The sequence below is a fragment of the Carassius gibelio genome, chromosome B12 (genome assembly GCF_023724105.1).
Source record: "Carassius gibelio isolate Cgi1373 ecotype wild population from Czech Republic chromosome B12, carGib1.2-hapl.c, whole genome shotgun sequence".
Classification (NCBI taxonomy): domain Eukaryota; kingdom Metazoa; phylum Chordata; class Actinopteri; order Cypriniformes; family Cyprinidae; genus Carassius; species Carassius gibelio.
The window spans coordinates 18,476,378-18,489,880 of NC_068407.1; the positions used below are offsets into that span (position 1 = coordinate 18,476,378).

The 13,503-nt window shown below is 34.9% G+C and overlaps 1 protein-coding gene across 1 annotated transcript in view; it reads left to right on the top strand.

The window, feature by feature from the left end:
• itga3b (integrin, alpha 3b) overlaps positions 1–13,503 on the top strand; it is a 38,751-nt gene that overhangs the window by 706 nt on the left and 24,542 nt on the right. The window lies entirely within an intron of this gene.

Sequence of the window (13,503 nt, forward strand, 5' to 3'; positions counted from 1 at the left end):
TTTGAGCATCCAAATAAACTAATAAAACAACCTCTCTTTCGCACCTGCAGCGCTGATGTCCGATTCGCGAATCATTTAGGCTATTGAACCGATTCTATTGAATGATTCAACTGATTTGAGAAGCGTTTGTAGCCTAGTCACTAGATTAGGCTATTAAGAATGATTGAAGAGTAAATCTAACATAACAGTATTCTACAATCTTCTATATTCTAACTAGGCAACAAATATTATCATTCATAATAGGCTACTGGAAACTATTGGTATCAACATGATTGTTAGGTTCTAGCTTGTCATTAGCTAGTGCAAGCTGGTAGACTATCTTGGACCAGCAACGAACCAACTACTAGCTGTTAATATCAGCACTGCAAACTTTAAAAGAATCAGTATCGAATGTTCAGTGTATCGGTTCATTGAAGTTTTTTATTTTTATTACAATCCGAGTTTATCTGCTTTATATAGCCTAATTTAAGTTTTCTTGAAGTAAATATGCTATAAACAGTAACAAAGTAGCTCCCTACCACAAAGCTTGATACTGCCTTGGTAAAATCACAGATTTTGGGCACCATCATGTTTTTCATAAATATGATATTCATTCAGTATTATGCTACAGTACATATGTCACAATACTGATATTTGATGCCGTCACTGAGCTATCACAATACATTTTTGATCTGTTATGTTTACTTTAGTGCCGTCAAACGATTAATCGCGATTAATCGCATCCAAAATAAACGTTTTTGTTCACATAATATGTGTGTACTGTATATATATATATATATATATATATATATATATATATATATATATATATATATATATATATATATATATATATTAGTGCTGTCAATCGATAAAAAAAAATTAACTAATTGATCGCACAATTTTTTTTAATTAATCGCAATTAAAAGACTGAAACTTTTTGGATATGTAAATGTAAAATGTAAATAATTAATGTAAACTCAAGACAAAGAAACTATTTAAATTCAAAATATGATTGTTTATTGGAATTTTTGTTTAACTTGTAACACAGATTTTCTCATGTAAACAACATAACTGCAATAAACCATCAATATCCTCCAAATTAATTGTTGGCTTGAAAGACATATTTATTACAGAAATAAAAACACAGGCATGTAAGTGCCATTTGAATTTCAAAACAATCAATGCCAATAAAAAACAAAAATGATTTCCATGTTGCATTCTAAGTGGACTGCAAAAAAATTCCAAAGTATAGTCATTGCCAGTGCTTTAAGTGGGCCGGTACGCACCGGTACTCAGTACCGCCACTTCCAAATATAGCTCTTGAGCTTACCGCCACCTCTCCGTGCGCCCAGAACGTGCTTGTAGCGTACCGGTACGCTCATTTGGACATCTGTTTTAATAGAGGTTTTAATCTTTTACCTGCACTGCCGATTTTCAGAGCGCCCTTCACAATGCAAGCTTCCTAATTCATCCCAACCAGAGCAGTAACTACATTACCCATTCACCCTTAAGTTATACAAGTGAATAGCGCATGTGTAGCTTTTCCCACTGTTAAGTGTCAACAACTCAACGTGGCCGGAGAAGGTGTGTGAAACTCGTTGTGAGTTATACTAAAGCAAAATCTTGAGTATTTATTGTCTGATAAACATTAAAAACTGTCTGTGGAGGTTGAGTCGTCCTGCAGCCCCCGCTGGCTGCTCATTGGCTGCAGCATCTTTTTTCTAAGTTCTAAAAAATACCGTAGACGGCAAGGCACAAATTTAGATATTCATTTATCTAATTAATCTATAGCCTATGCGCAAAGACAATATGATCTTTTTGTCCCCTTTTTGTTTTAAAGCTTGATGAAGAGAGAGAGCGCAAGTTGCTGCAGCTGCGAGGAGGACAGTGATGCACGCGTACAGGAGTGATTGACAGTTCGCGTTTATTAACGTTAGCGTTACAGAAAGGTCTGATTTACGCACTATTACAGTCATTGTTTTTTTGTTTTTTTTAAACAATGACATTTGAGTTCATGATTTTAATGTTGCTGTTTCTTGTGGCAGACTAAATGAAGAGTAATGTTTCTTGTGGCAGACTGAAGAGTAATCCGGCAGAGTTTTATACTGAAACTTTCCGTCTAAAAGTCCTTCCTTGGTCTTATCCATATTTCTTTGCACGTTGAACACACATAGGCCACAACTGGAAATAAAAAAAAAACTGCAACCGCGTTAATTGCGTTATTTTTTTTAACGCGTTAAATATTTCAAATTAATCGAATGCGTTAACGCGCTAATTTTGACAGCACTAATATATATATATATATATATATATATATATATATATATATATACAAACATGCATATATATTTAAGAAAAATATGTAATGTTTATATATAAAATATATTTTTATATAATATAAATTATATGAATATAAATAAATGCATGTAAATACATATATATACTGTATGTGTGTGCTTTTATATATATATATATATATATATATATATATATATATATATATATATATATATATATACATATATATATATATATGCAGACATATTATATAAACAAAAACTTATATTTTGGATGCGATTAATCGCGATTAATCGTTTGACAGCACTAGTTTAATTTTAATTTAAGTACAGTTGTTCTAGCTATACTATAACAGGACTATAAATGGCATTTCATAAGTATATATTTTCAAAGATATGCACGTTTTGTACGACAGCTTTGTCATGGCCTCATATCCTGTGCTGGTATAACCTTGCCTGCAGACTGTTTATGCTACTGATAAACCTATTACCCTCTCGGTGGCTGCTTTCAAAAGGAAAACTCTTAGCAATGGCGCGCTGCTATATATCAAAGCATGTAGCACCAGAATTAGCAGCACAAATATGGGTCAGCACATCGCTTTAGTGAGAAGATGGGTTGAATATGCTGTATATCATTGTTGCTCATTTATTTAGCTGTCAGCTATGCCTCTGTTGTGGGAAGGTAGGGAGTTCCCCCAAATTGCTCTTTCCTTATTTGTGATTTCCTGCTAATCAAGAGCCTATCATCTAGTTTCATCTACAGGCCCTGAAGGCACATCAGAGAACTGAGGAATCTCCTTGGCGCATGTTTTAGTCGATGACGCTACTTTGAAAGTAATCACCTAAATCACTTCACCTCTCTGCTTCATCAGGCGGTTATAAATTTGCCATTTAATGCAATGTTATTGTTAAGGACTGGATAGATGCTGTGCCCTCTGGGGAGTGTGATATTGTCCAGGCACTGAAACATGAGGGGTGCCACGTGGTCACGGTGAGTGTGTCCTTCGCTCATAGGCGGATGGGGACACTGGGACAGATATTGCATTTAGGATCTGTCTCTCTAGGATGGATAGAGTTTCACTTTAACAATCTTAGCCACTTAAAAACACCCAAGAAGATGCTTTATATGCTGTATAAATGGACATGCCAACTTGTGAAAGGCCAGCTAATAAAGTCAGAGTAGTGGACCTGTAAAAAATAAAATAAATAATAATAATATTAAATACAAACAGTATGTATGTATATGTATCAGGGATGAATTATGACACAGCGGTGCCCTAGGCATTATTTCCCCCTCGGTTGAAATTTATTTCCTTTTTTATTCAAAATGTTCCCATACTTGTTAACTATATAATAAAATGATATTCTTAAAGATCCACACAGATGGGAAATCAAAAATTACCTGTATTACAGTGTGTGATGTAGCTGTCCATCAGTGTAAACAAAGTGCAAAGTAATTAAACCAAAAAGTACACGATTTATAAAGTTATTGGCTTCTAAAGTAAGGAGTCGACTCTGAATCGCTGAAAGATTATAGATTTCAAATCTTTTGCCCATCTCTATGTACGTCACTAGGACACTTTGCATAATAATCTCCGAAATCGATATCTATAGAAAGCTTGACATGTCTTCTTTTAAAACTAAACAAGTGCTGCCGAACAGATATTCTGTGATAAAGTAATCCATATGAAAACAACGCGATGTCTGTTTTTCATGTCTCCCTTCATTATATCTAATGTGACCACGCCCCCGCGCTGAACGCGCTATTCAGATTCAAACTGAAGCGCGCGGCTTAAATACGCACACACAGAAGAAAAAGCAGCGAGACTGTTCAAGTTTTTTATTTTACTGTTTGCTTCGCGATGAGAGGAATAAGACATAATTCACCCCAAACAGATGCTAACGCATAGTTTACCGCGGAGGTGTGTGCGGAACAACCAATCAAACCTGACTATGTCAGTTGACCAATCAGAACACAGTATGCTACCGAAAGGTGGGGTTTAAGGAAACTTAATCTTTTGAACAGCTTCGTGCGAACCGTTTGGGGATCTCTGAGAATTGAGGTAATTTTAAAATGATATTTTGACAAAATGACAATGTTTTTTAACCTTGGATGGAATTAAACCTAATGTACAGGACTTATAAACAGTGATAGGAAGCTTAGAATTTTCATTTTACTGGCTCTTTAAAAATAAGTAAATACATTTTGTGCCTTTAAAGATCACGTTAGTTTATCTATAATGGGCTATGGGGAAATTAGCCTAATATTAGTGTAATCTATTAACTAGCCTATGCATAAAACCCATCTTTTAACTTGTACTAAATATGGGTGTCATGTCATATAATACTTTTAAAAAGGGCTTACTTTGAATACATTTCAAATTTATTATAACACTTTCATTGTACATAAAGAGAGCAAAGAATATTTGCATTATCAAAGAATATAAACTTCAGTCTAGACAGAGTTCAAGCAATCTCAACAACTCCCATTATAATGACTGAAACTGTTTATACTGTGAAATGAATATCTTACTTACATCGTACACACTACTGCACTTTGTTTATGATGAGAGAAGTCTCCGGAGAGCAGCATTCAGTTATCAAGCATGCACGCGCACTACAGAAAACACAGGCTTTTCAGCGATGACTCAACTGAGTGCCTCTGATTGGCCATTGCATTCATAAACTCAACAGAATCCTGTGTGATTGGTTATTATGCGCAGCACTGTAAAAACACTGGTAGTATTTGTTTTTAATTACTTGTTAAATTTGTTTATATTATGCTGATTTTTATTTTATTATAAAGTTTCTTTAAAATTATTAAAATTAACTAATTAACAATTAAGTTTCTAAATTCTGACTTCTTGTTTCACTATATAAAATACTTTAATTATATGAAAAAATTTTGATGAAGACTATTATATATCTAAATATGAGATTTTGATGAGACATACGTTTAAAACCTTTTCCTGACATCAGTATTTCATCTTTGGGGTTGAATCTTCTCAGTTGTGCCCAACTGAGGTGCTTTAGAGCTGAACTGAAGTTGGGCTGCATTTTACTGATGCATCATCTGAGAGAGATCTAATTAAATCTCTCTTTACTGCTGGCTATGTTTGTCTAAGCAGGACACTGCGCAGACCCCTCTCTCTTCCCTCCGCATGTCCTGCGAGATGGAATGTGCTGGCTCACACTGAAGCGTTTAGAGAAAATACATTTCTACTGTATGTTTTCACTGCTTTTCTGCATTTGTTCACCAAAACCAATTGTCTCCACTGTCTCACCTCAGAGAGAAGAATTAGATCTTGTTTAGTTGAGCATGAGGAGTGTGAACTTTTCAATAATGTAGAAGTGCAAGCGATTGCCCATTTACAACATGCATTAACATTGCTTTAGTGCGTACAATGAAGACGTGTTAAGTTTGACAGAGGCAAGAGAGGTGAAGGATGAACCTTTATAGTTTTTTAGGGAATAACATTCAGTTTCATTAACTAAAACTAGCACTATAAAAAAAATGTTACTTGATAAAAAAAACATTACTAAATTTTCTTTAGTTTTACTTAAGTAAAACAAAAATTGTAATAAAAACAATATAGACATATATATAAAAAAAAACTAAAATCAAATAAAATTACAAAAACATATCATTATTAAGTTATTACTATTGACTAAACCTAAAACCTTAAAAAAATGTTACTTGCACATGACAAAGAAGTCCTAACATACTAAAATAATAAAAATAAAATTAATTAAAACTATATTGACATTTAAAAAAAACAAATCTAATAAAATTACAAAACCACAACAAAATCAAACTTGAAATAAAAAATAAAGTGAAAATATAAAAATATCTAATTTAAATATTGACAAGAACATATAATTATTAATTTATTATCATTAAACTAAAAAAACATCATGAATGTAAAACATTCAAACAAAATTAGAAAGAAAGAAAATGTTAATTAAAAAAGTAAAACAATTTGTAAAAAAAATAATAATTAGGCATTTAAAAAATAAAAAACTAAAGTAATAAAAACACATAAATGATACTAAATTAGCACTAGTCCCACTTCTCTGACCCTTTCGAGTTACAGACAATTATCTTCATGTCATAATTGTGACAAACTATAACCAAACGAGAACTTAAAGTGTAAAAGAATATCTATTTGGATGATGAGAAGTCGTTTCTAACAGGTGCTGGAGAAAAAAGCTTACAAAAAGTCTCAGACAAACACTTTATCTTTGGAATAAAGTGCACCAACGAATCATGCACAATAATAAGACCAAGGATATGCTTTAAGGGGTAAAAAGGGTCCAATTTAATATCAAGGCAATTTGAAGCCTGCCAGAGTGAACTCTTCATATCCCGACTTGATCCCTTTGCAGAGATGGCAGCCTTTCAGTGCACAAAACAAATATATAGACCTCTTACAAGCTCTTTTTTCAACAGCATGGAGTGCCCAGCGCTGCTTTATCTTCTCTTCCTGTGTTCAGCTCTTTGATTGGTCCTTCCAGTCCTCTGACCCTGAGGAATCTGGAGAATTCCTCATCCTGCCTTGCTCAAGTGGATCTGCCATGGCTGCAGGTTGGGACAGGACCGAAAGAGAGGCAGAGGCGTTTGGGAACCTCTCAAAGAGAGGAGGATTACAGCGCTATTAGAGGCCTGCGAACCAGACATGCACGGTCATTTTCTGAGTTTATTAAATGCTGTGCTTTTGTTTTTGGATGGGGAGGAAGATCAGATCAATGGGTCTGATTCCTCTGAGTCACACATTTAATGAAATGAAAGAAAATGTGTTGCTGAGCCAGACCATACTGTATCTGTCTGCGATCTATAGCTCAAGGCCATGTTTTTTCATTCGACAGGCATGATCTTCTCTCTTAAAACAAATCCATTAATGAGAGTTTAAACTCTTAAACATTCCATGAACATTTCAGCTCCCTCTTATAAAACACCACTCTTGCTCCATAAATAATTCAAATAGTCTTTTTCAGTCTCCGCTCCCACAATCCTCGCTGGCATGCCTCCCTCTTTCTGATCGTTTACAATGAGATCGAAAAAATGAATGATCTCTAGAGCAAATGTTTGCTTGGGCTTTCACACTCCAAGATTCATTTCATGTCACTGTATTTAAAGGAGAAAAATGCGTTTGTTTATGCATGATTAAAGAGAGAATGAGCTGTTCAGTGCATGGCATGAATTGGTGAGATTTGGCAACCCTCCAGCCTCTCGTCTTTCCTCTGTTTGATTCAGGTGTGGGTCTTTGAAAGCTCCAGCTGTGTCCTGGGAAGATCCCCTGTGGGATTCTGTGCTGACTTGTTGACTCATGAGCCTGGGTCGCTGTCAAAATGTGAACATTTATCATTTAGACATTGGAGACATCAGCAGTATCTAATAGTTTTCTTCTAAATTTGAGTGGTAACTCTGTGCCAATTCTATTTTTAAAAAATGGAAAATGCCTTCAGGGACCAATTTTAAAGCAGGTTTGTCTAGAAATGATCACTTGCTCTCCCCACCTCATTCCAGACCAGTAGGATATTTTTTTTTCTTCCTTGAAAAACACTAAACGTGCACTGTAATGGATTTTTTGTAATTTGAACAGTATTTTACTGTAATATGTACAGTAGGATACTGTAAAATGTGTATACAGTATTTTACTGTAAACTGCAAAGGATTTTGGGAAATTATAATACTATAAGCACAATAGTTTGTCTTACATTGTTACCATGACAAAATCAGTTGCCAGTATTATTTAAATATCATTTATATATATATTATAGTATTTGTTAATATTTTGAAATAATTTTAATATATTTTTCACTTTCAATTTAAAATTTTAAGTTATTTATTTATATATTTATTTGTGTTTATTTGTCGTGTTACATGTCATTTTAATTAAGTGTTTTAATTAAATTCTTAAATATTCATATAAAAATATGAAATGTTGCCTTGGAAATTAGCTGAAATAAAACATGTAAAATGTATTTTATTGCACTATTTATTTATTTATTTCAGTAGTGAAATCATTTATTGTTTGATAAAGATACAGAAGAGCAATATCACAAGCCTTATGAACAGCAAAACTAGAATTATGAATTTTCTGATTCAGGAGTTGTGTTTGTCCATTAATCATTTGTCAGCTTGTTCCTTTATTGTTGCTAGGGTGCTCAGGACTGTGTTAGGATGTTGCTGGTTTTGTATTAGTAATTATCCTAACAGTGTTAGTGGCTCCTAACATTTGGGGCTGAAGTCTGTTTTGCAGATCATCTCAAGCTGAGCTGTAAAATATCTGGCCAACAAAAGACCCCTGTCGGGAACATCATGAAGTCCTCACAGGGAACTGGCTTTAATATCTCATCCTGAGCAGATTATATCAGATGAGAAGGAGTGAAGGTGTCTCACGCTAAGTGATAATGGTCACCTAGGGAGCTGGATACGTCTGGTTCCTCGCTCATCATTACTCAGTGCTCTCAGGAAATGTAATACAAAAGGCCCACCTTTCAACACGTAGAGGAGAATACAAATTAAATGACCTCAGAGTCCCCCTGAGAGCAAACACTGCTCAAAACACAAATGCATCATCAACCATGGGACTACTTTTTTCAACATTTGATTAGAGTGAATTGATTTAAGGACTATAATGGTTTATTAAGATGTTAGCAGCCATGTACTTTCCACAAAGGAGCTTGCTTTTTAAACAATACTGTTGATTTACTTCAAAAGTTCTGCTTAGGATTTGTTCTAAACCTCTGAAATTCCGGCAGAACGTTGGCCAATAAGATCCATTGTTAGTCGTTTAGTGAACATTTCGCACAGAATTCACTTTCAAACAAAGCAGCTTTCTGTTCGTCAACATGGCGAATCCACAAGAAAATGCTAAATCTGAGTGGGGAAGTCTTTCACCCTCGCACTAAATTCACAATCAAATGGATTCGTAATGAAATTATGTTTTATTAACAAGATTCGGGAGAAGCGCATCAGATACTTACCCTAATCAACACAGGTGGACCACAGTCAAGTAATCAATACCATGATTGACGGTTTATCAGCATCCCTCCTCCACCGCATCTCCTCACTTTGAGTTCACTTTATAAATAGACGGGGAAGGGGGGTACTCAAGGTTCGGGCCTTTCCCCAGACAGCACGCCAAATATGCATATCATACCTCAGCTAATTATATGTAAGCATGAACCCGTGAAATGACTATTTAACTAAAAGAAAATGGTAAATGTGACCTCAGATTAAGTTTGAAAATGTTTCAATTGAAATTGATTCACTTTACATACTCAATTCAAACATTAATTTGTATATACGGTATATTATGCGTCTAATCTCCAGTGTCTTTGGTTATAAGGTTTGCAAATCACACATCGACTTAAGCCTCTATCCTGTGATGGCTGAGCTAAAGAATAAAATCTTGATGAATCATGAGTAGTGTTTCTTCTCACAGTCATTTGAAATATAACTAGACTTGGTATAATCTTTGCTGCTTTGTGAACCCTGCAATTTTCTTCAAGAAATGTCCTTCATGCAAATCTAGCTGTATTTTGATCAGAGGTCTCAGTGAAGTCAAGCACAAACTTTGGTTTCACATGATGACTGGTCTGCTACAGGAAGTCTCTCCAAGCACTGTAACGTCTATATTTTTATTTACATATGTGCAATTTAACACAAGGGCAACATTGTTATCTGCAGTTTGTTGTGTTGAGAGCTCACCAGCATGGCAGAAGAAAGATAGTGTTTTAAAGGATCCGATATACTTGATACTGAACTGATATGACGTCATTTCGAACAAAATCAGGCCAAAACGAAGTTCGTTTTGAGTTCATTTAGGCAGTTCGAAACAGCTCACCAAAGCGAATTCTCTGGGAGAGTTCGTTTGACTCCTAAACACCTTTGAGTTTCTATTGGTCCGTGGTGGTTACGCAATCAGTAGGTGTGTTCTGAAACTCCACTTTCTTTGACGCGCAATTTTTTTCTAAATGTGCGTATAGGTCTGAGGTCTTTAGTTGGCTTTTTCAGCATATAACACTCCCATCTCTACCAATAAGAGAGTAATGATGCATCCAGAACAAATTAGCTGAACAAGTTTCAGGTCAGCAGCTATTTTAGTCTCGTACAGAGGAAGCGAGAGGTGCTGGATGTGCTTTCTGTGCCCCTCAGCATGAGTTTCTGATCTGTATGGATTAGAGAACTGTTTTCTTGGTGATCAGGTCACTGTGGTCGGTCACAGTCTCGTACAGCCAGACTTCTGCATAGAGTCTGGTCCACGTTGAATCCTATTCTGGCCAAAAAATGACCTGAGACTGACCATTTTTCTGCATGCATGCATTTATATATTTATTTACGAAGTCGGAAATAGTTGATAACAATAATGATCTAACTAATGACTTTTATTAGGGCTGCATAAATAATTGCATTTTAATAGCATTTTGCATTTCTTATAAGCCTTAGCATCTGCAGTATTTTCCCACCAGTCAACAATTCCCCCCCAAAAAAAACAACTGCATATTTTCCAGGTTACAGGATCTTTTGAGTCGCAAATACTAAGAAATGTGAATTATTTGAAACTCACGTTAAACCAACAGAATTTCGCCAAATATTGTCCCAACTAGTCAAACTTTTATCTGAAATATTGACAAAAAGTGAAGGGTTTGTGACTTACCAGCATGCATTTTCTTCATTATTGAGAGCTCATCATTTAGCATTTGTGTGTGATTGTCATATTTTTTTGTGCGTCAAGGATTGAGGCGTCTAAAACTACTGTGCTTTTAGATAGCATAGTTTTTTCACATATTAATAAATATAATGGCTACAAGAATTAATGACTTTGTCTGTGCAACTAATATTATGACACCGATAAAAGAAGGCAAAGAGTTGAATCTGTGGTTTCCTCGATTAATGCAAGAATTATTAATAAATCAATTTACAAAACATAGCAATTATTACAGAATTCTAAATGGACATTTGGGACCGTTTATAACCATCGTGAGTCAATTAATATAATGTTATAACAGCTGATACAGTGTTTAAAGTGATATTTCTAATGCCTAGAGTTCAGATGCGGTTGTTTTGGGAGGTTTTCTTCAGGATGTTACATTCACTGTTGGAGCTGTGTATATTTTAGCCCCTGCTCATCTCTTTATGGTTTCTGTTGATATTCTGTAATGATCTCATTGATCTCTCGTCAATAGAAATGTGTCTTGTTTTAAAGTTTGAAGAAAGGTTCGAGGAAAGTTTAGCTGAATATGCAAAAACTGTAAAGCTGATAAAACTACTACGTCATAATAAGATGAAGGATTATACTGTGTTTAACAAAAGAGTTTAGCTACTTGTAGAAATGTTGTTCTCTGGCTAGAGATGATGGGGGGGGGGGGGGTAATATAATCTTCTGTTATGAAAATCATGGAAAACACCAATTCTATTTCTCTGACTGGGGAAACCTGTACTTTGCTTTGTGGTACTAATTCACTTTTTTTCTGAATGTATGAACAGTTGAATGGCAGTAATGTTGATAGATGCTTCATAATCAGGTCGGGACTCTTCTGGTCAGAATAGTAATTTTGCCATTTACAAAAAGCTAAATGGATTAAAGACTTTGTTCCTGGCTTGTGTTGTCAAACTCAATACGCCTTCTGAGCGGCTGTATTACCCTGTTTACGGTATTTGAACTGAAATGATTATCTGGTCAGCAGGGAACTTCACTGAATAATCCAATCACCAATAATCTAATCCATTGAACAATCTATTTATAGAAAAGAAATGACATCAGCGAGGAGTAGAGAAGAAGCGCTGGCGTGACGGTGCTTTTTAGTCTTCTTCCCGTGCCAGTAAATTTGTCTTGAAGCTGTTTTTTGAATCAATTTTCTTAAATATGTGAAATGTAAAAGCAAATAGACAAAAATATAAAATACTGCAAATACATGAATGATTAAAGGGGGAAAAAATCAAGCCACATTAATGTTGCAAGAAAAATATTGCATTTAACAAAAGAAAAAAATGATTAGACTCTTTTATATTTATACATGCTCAATCATGTCTCCATATGGGCGTGAAGATCCCAGTCGTCTGTCCTCCATTCTATACAGGTTAAAGTAAGCTTCACTGTTGTGCAATGAGTGATTTTGAATCATGCGGGTTGTTTGGGTGTTCAGTCTCAGACAAAATGTCTGAGGATCTGCTCTGATTAGTTTAGAACCTAAAAGTTGTTACTTTGTCACAGCATTACCCAAAATTCCCAAATGCATTTTTAAACTAACAGCACATGTGTCAATATGTATTCAAAAATCTGTATTTTTAACAATACTCCAACCTACTGATATTTCACCTAGTTGGAAAAAAAACCTAACATTGTCCTACAAACATCGGGTCTGTAAGTCACACTATATTGTGAAGCCGAAGCTTGTCAAAGTGTTGCCAGTTCTTAATGTCAGTCTCACAGTTCACTAAACAGCTCTGCTCTCAGACCTGCCCTAATTCCTCACAGCATTACTGGGACAAACCGAGGTCATGTTCTTTGTTTAATTTTTCCACAGACTGCTGTGGTTGATGGCCGAAGTTACAGGAGTTTCCATTGAAGTTACATGTTGCATAATTACTTTATAGGGACAGTTCGCCCAAAATTAGCAGTCTGTCAACATGAACCATTGTGTTAAACCTGTACAATGTACTTTGTTCTGCTGAAAACACAAAAGAAAATATCTTCTTTTGTCTATAAAATGAAAATCAATATGGCTCAGTTTATTTAAACCCCAGAAAATAAAATACAGGTTTGGAATGACATGTTCAAGTGCTTTGTTGTCGGAAAGAAGACAGCAGGTTAATCCTTTCATATTTCTTGGGGAAATCTTAATAAAGCTAAAATATAGTCAAGATTAAAATACAGAATCCATTTTTCTTTTGGCAACAACGTTAACATTACCTGCACCATTATATTCATAATGTAGCAACATTATGTGTGCTAAAACATTTGTGGTGGCTAAGCATGGTCAAAATATAAAATAGAATCAGGTATGAAGTGTATAATAAAGGATTTTATGCTTTGGTTACACCCAGCTTCTCTACTTTTGTTAATACAGGAGGATTTTTAAGCTGTGTTTCAGTAGAGTAGAAGTGTTGAGGAAACCTGTGAGAAAACAGTCATTATTACTACAGTTTTGTTTGATATCACTAGTGACGCAGAAATTATCCAATTTACCTTTTTGTGTCTTATTGCTGTTCAAG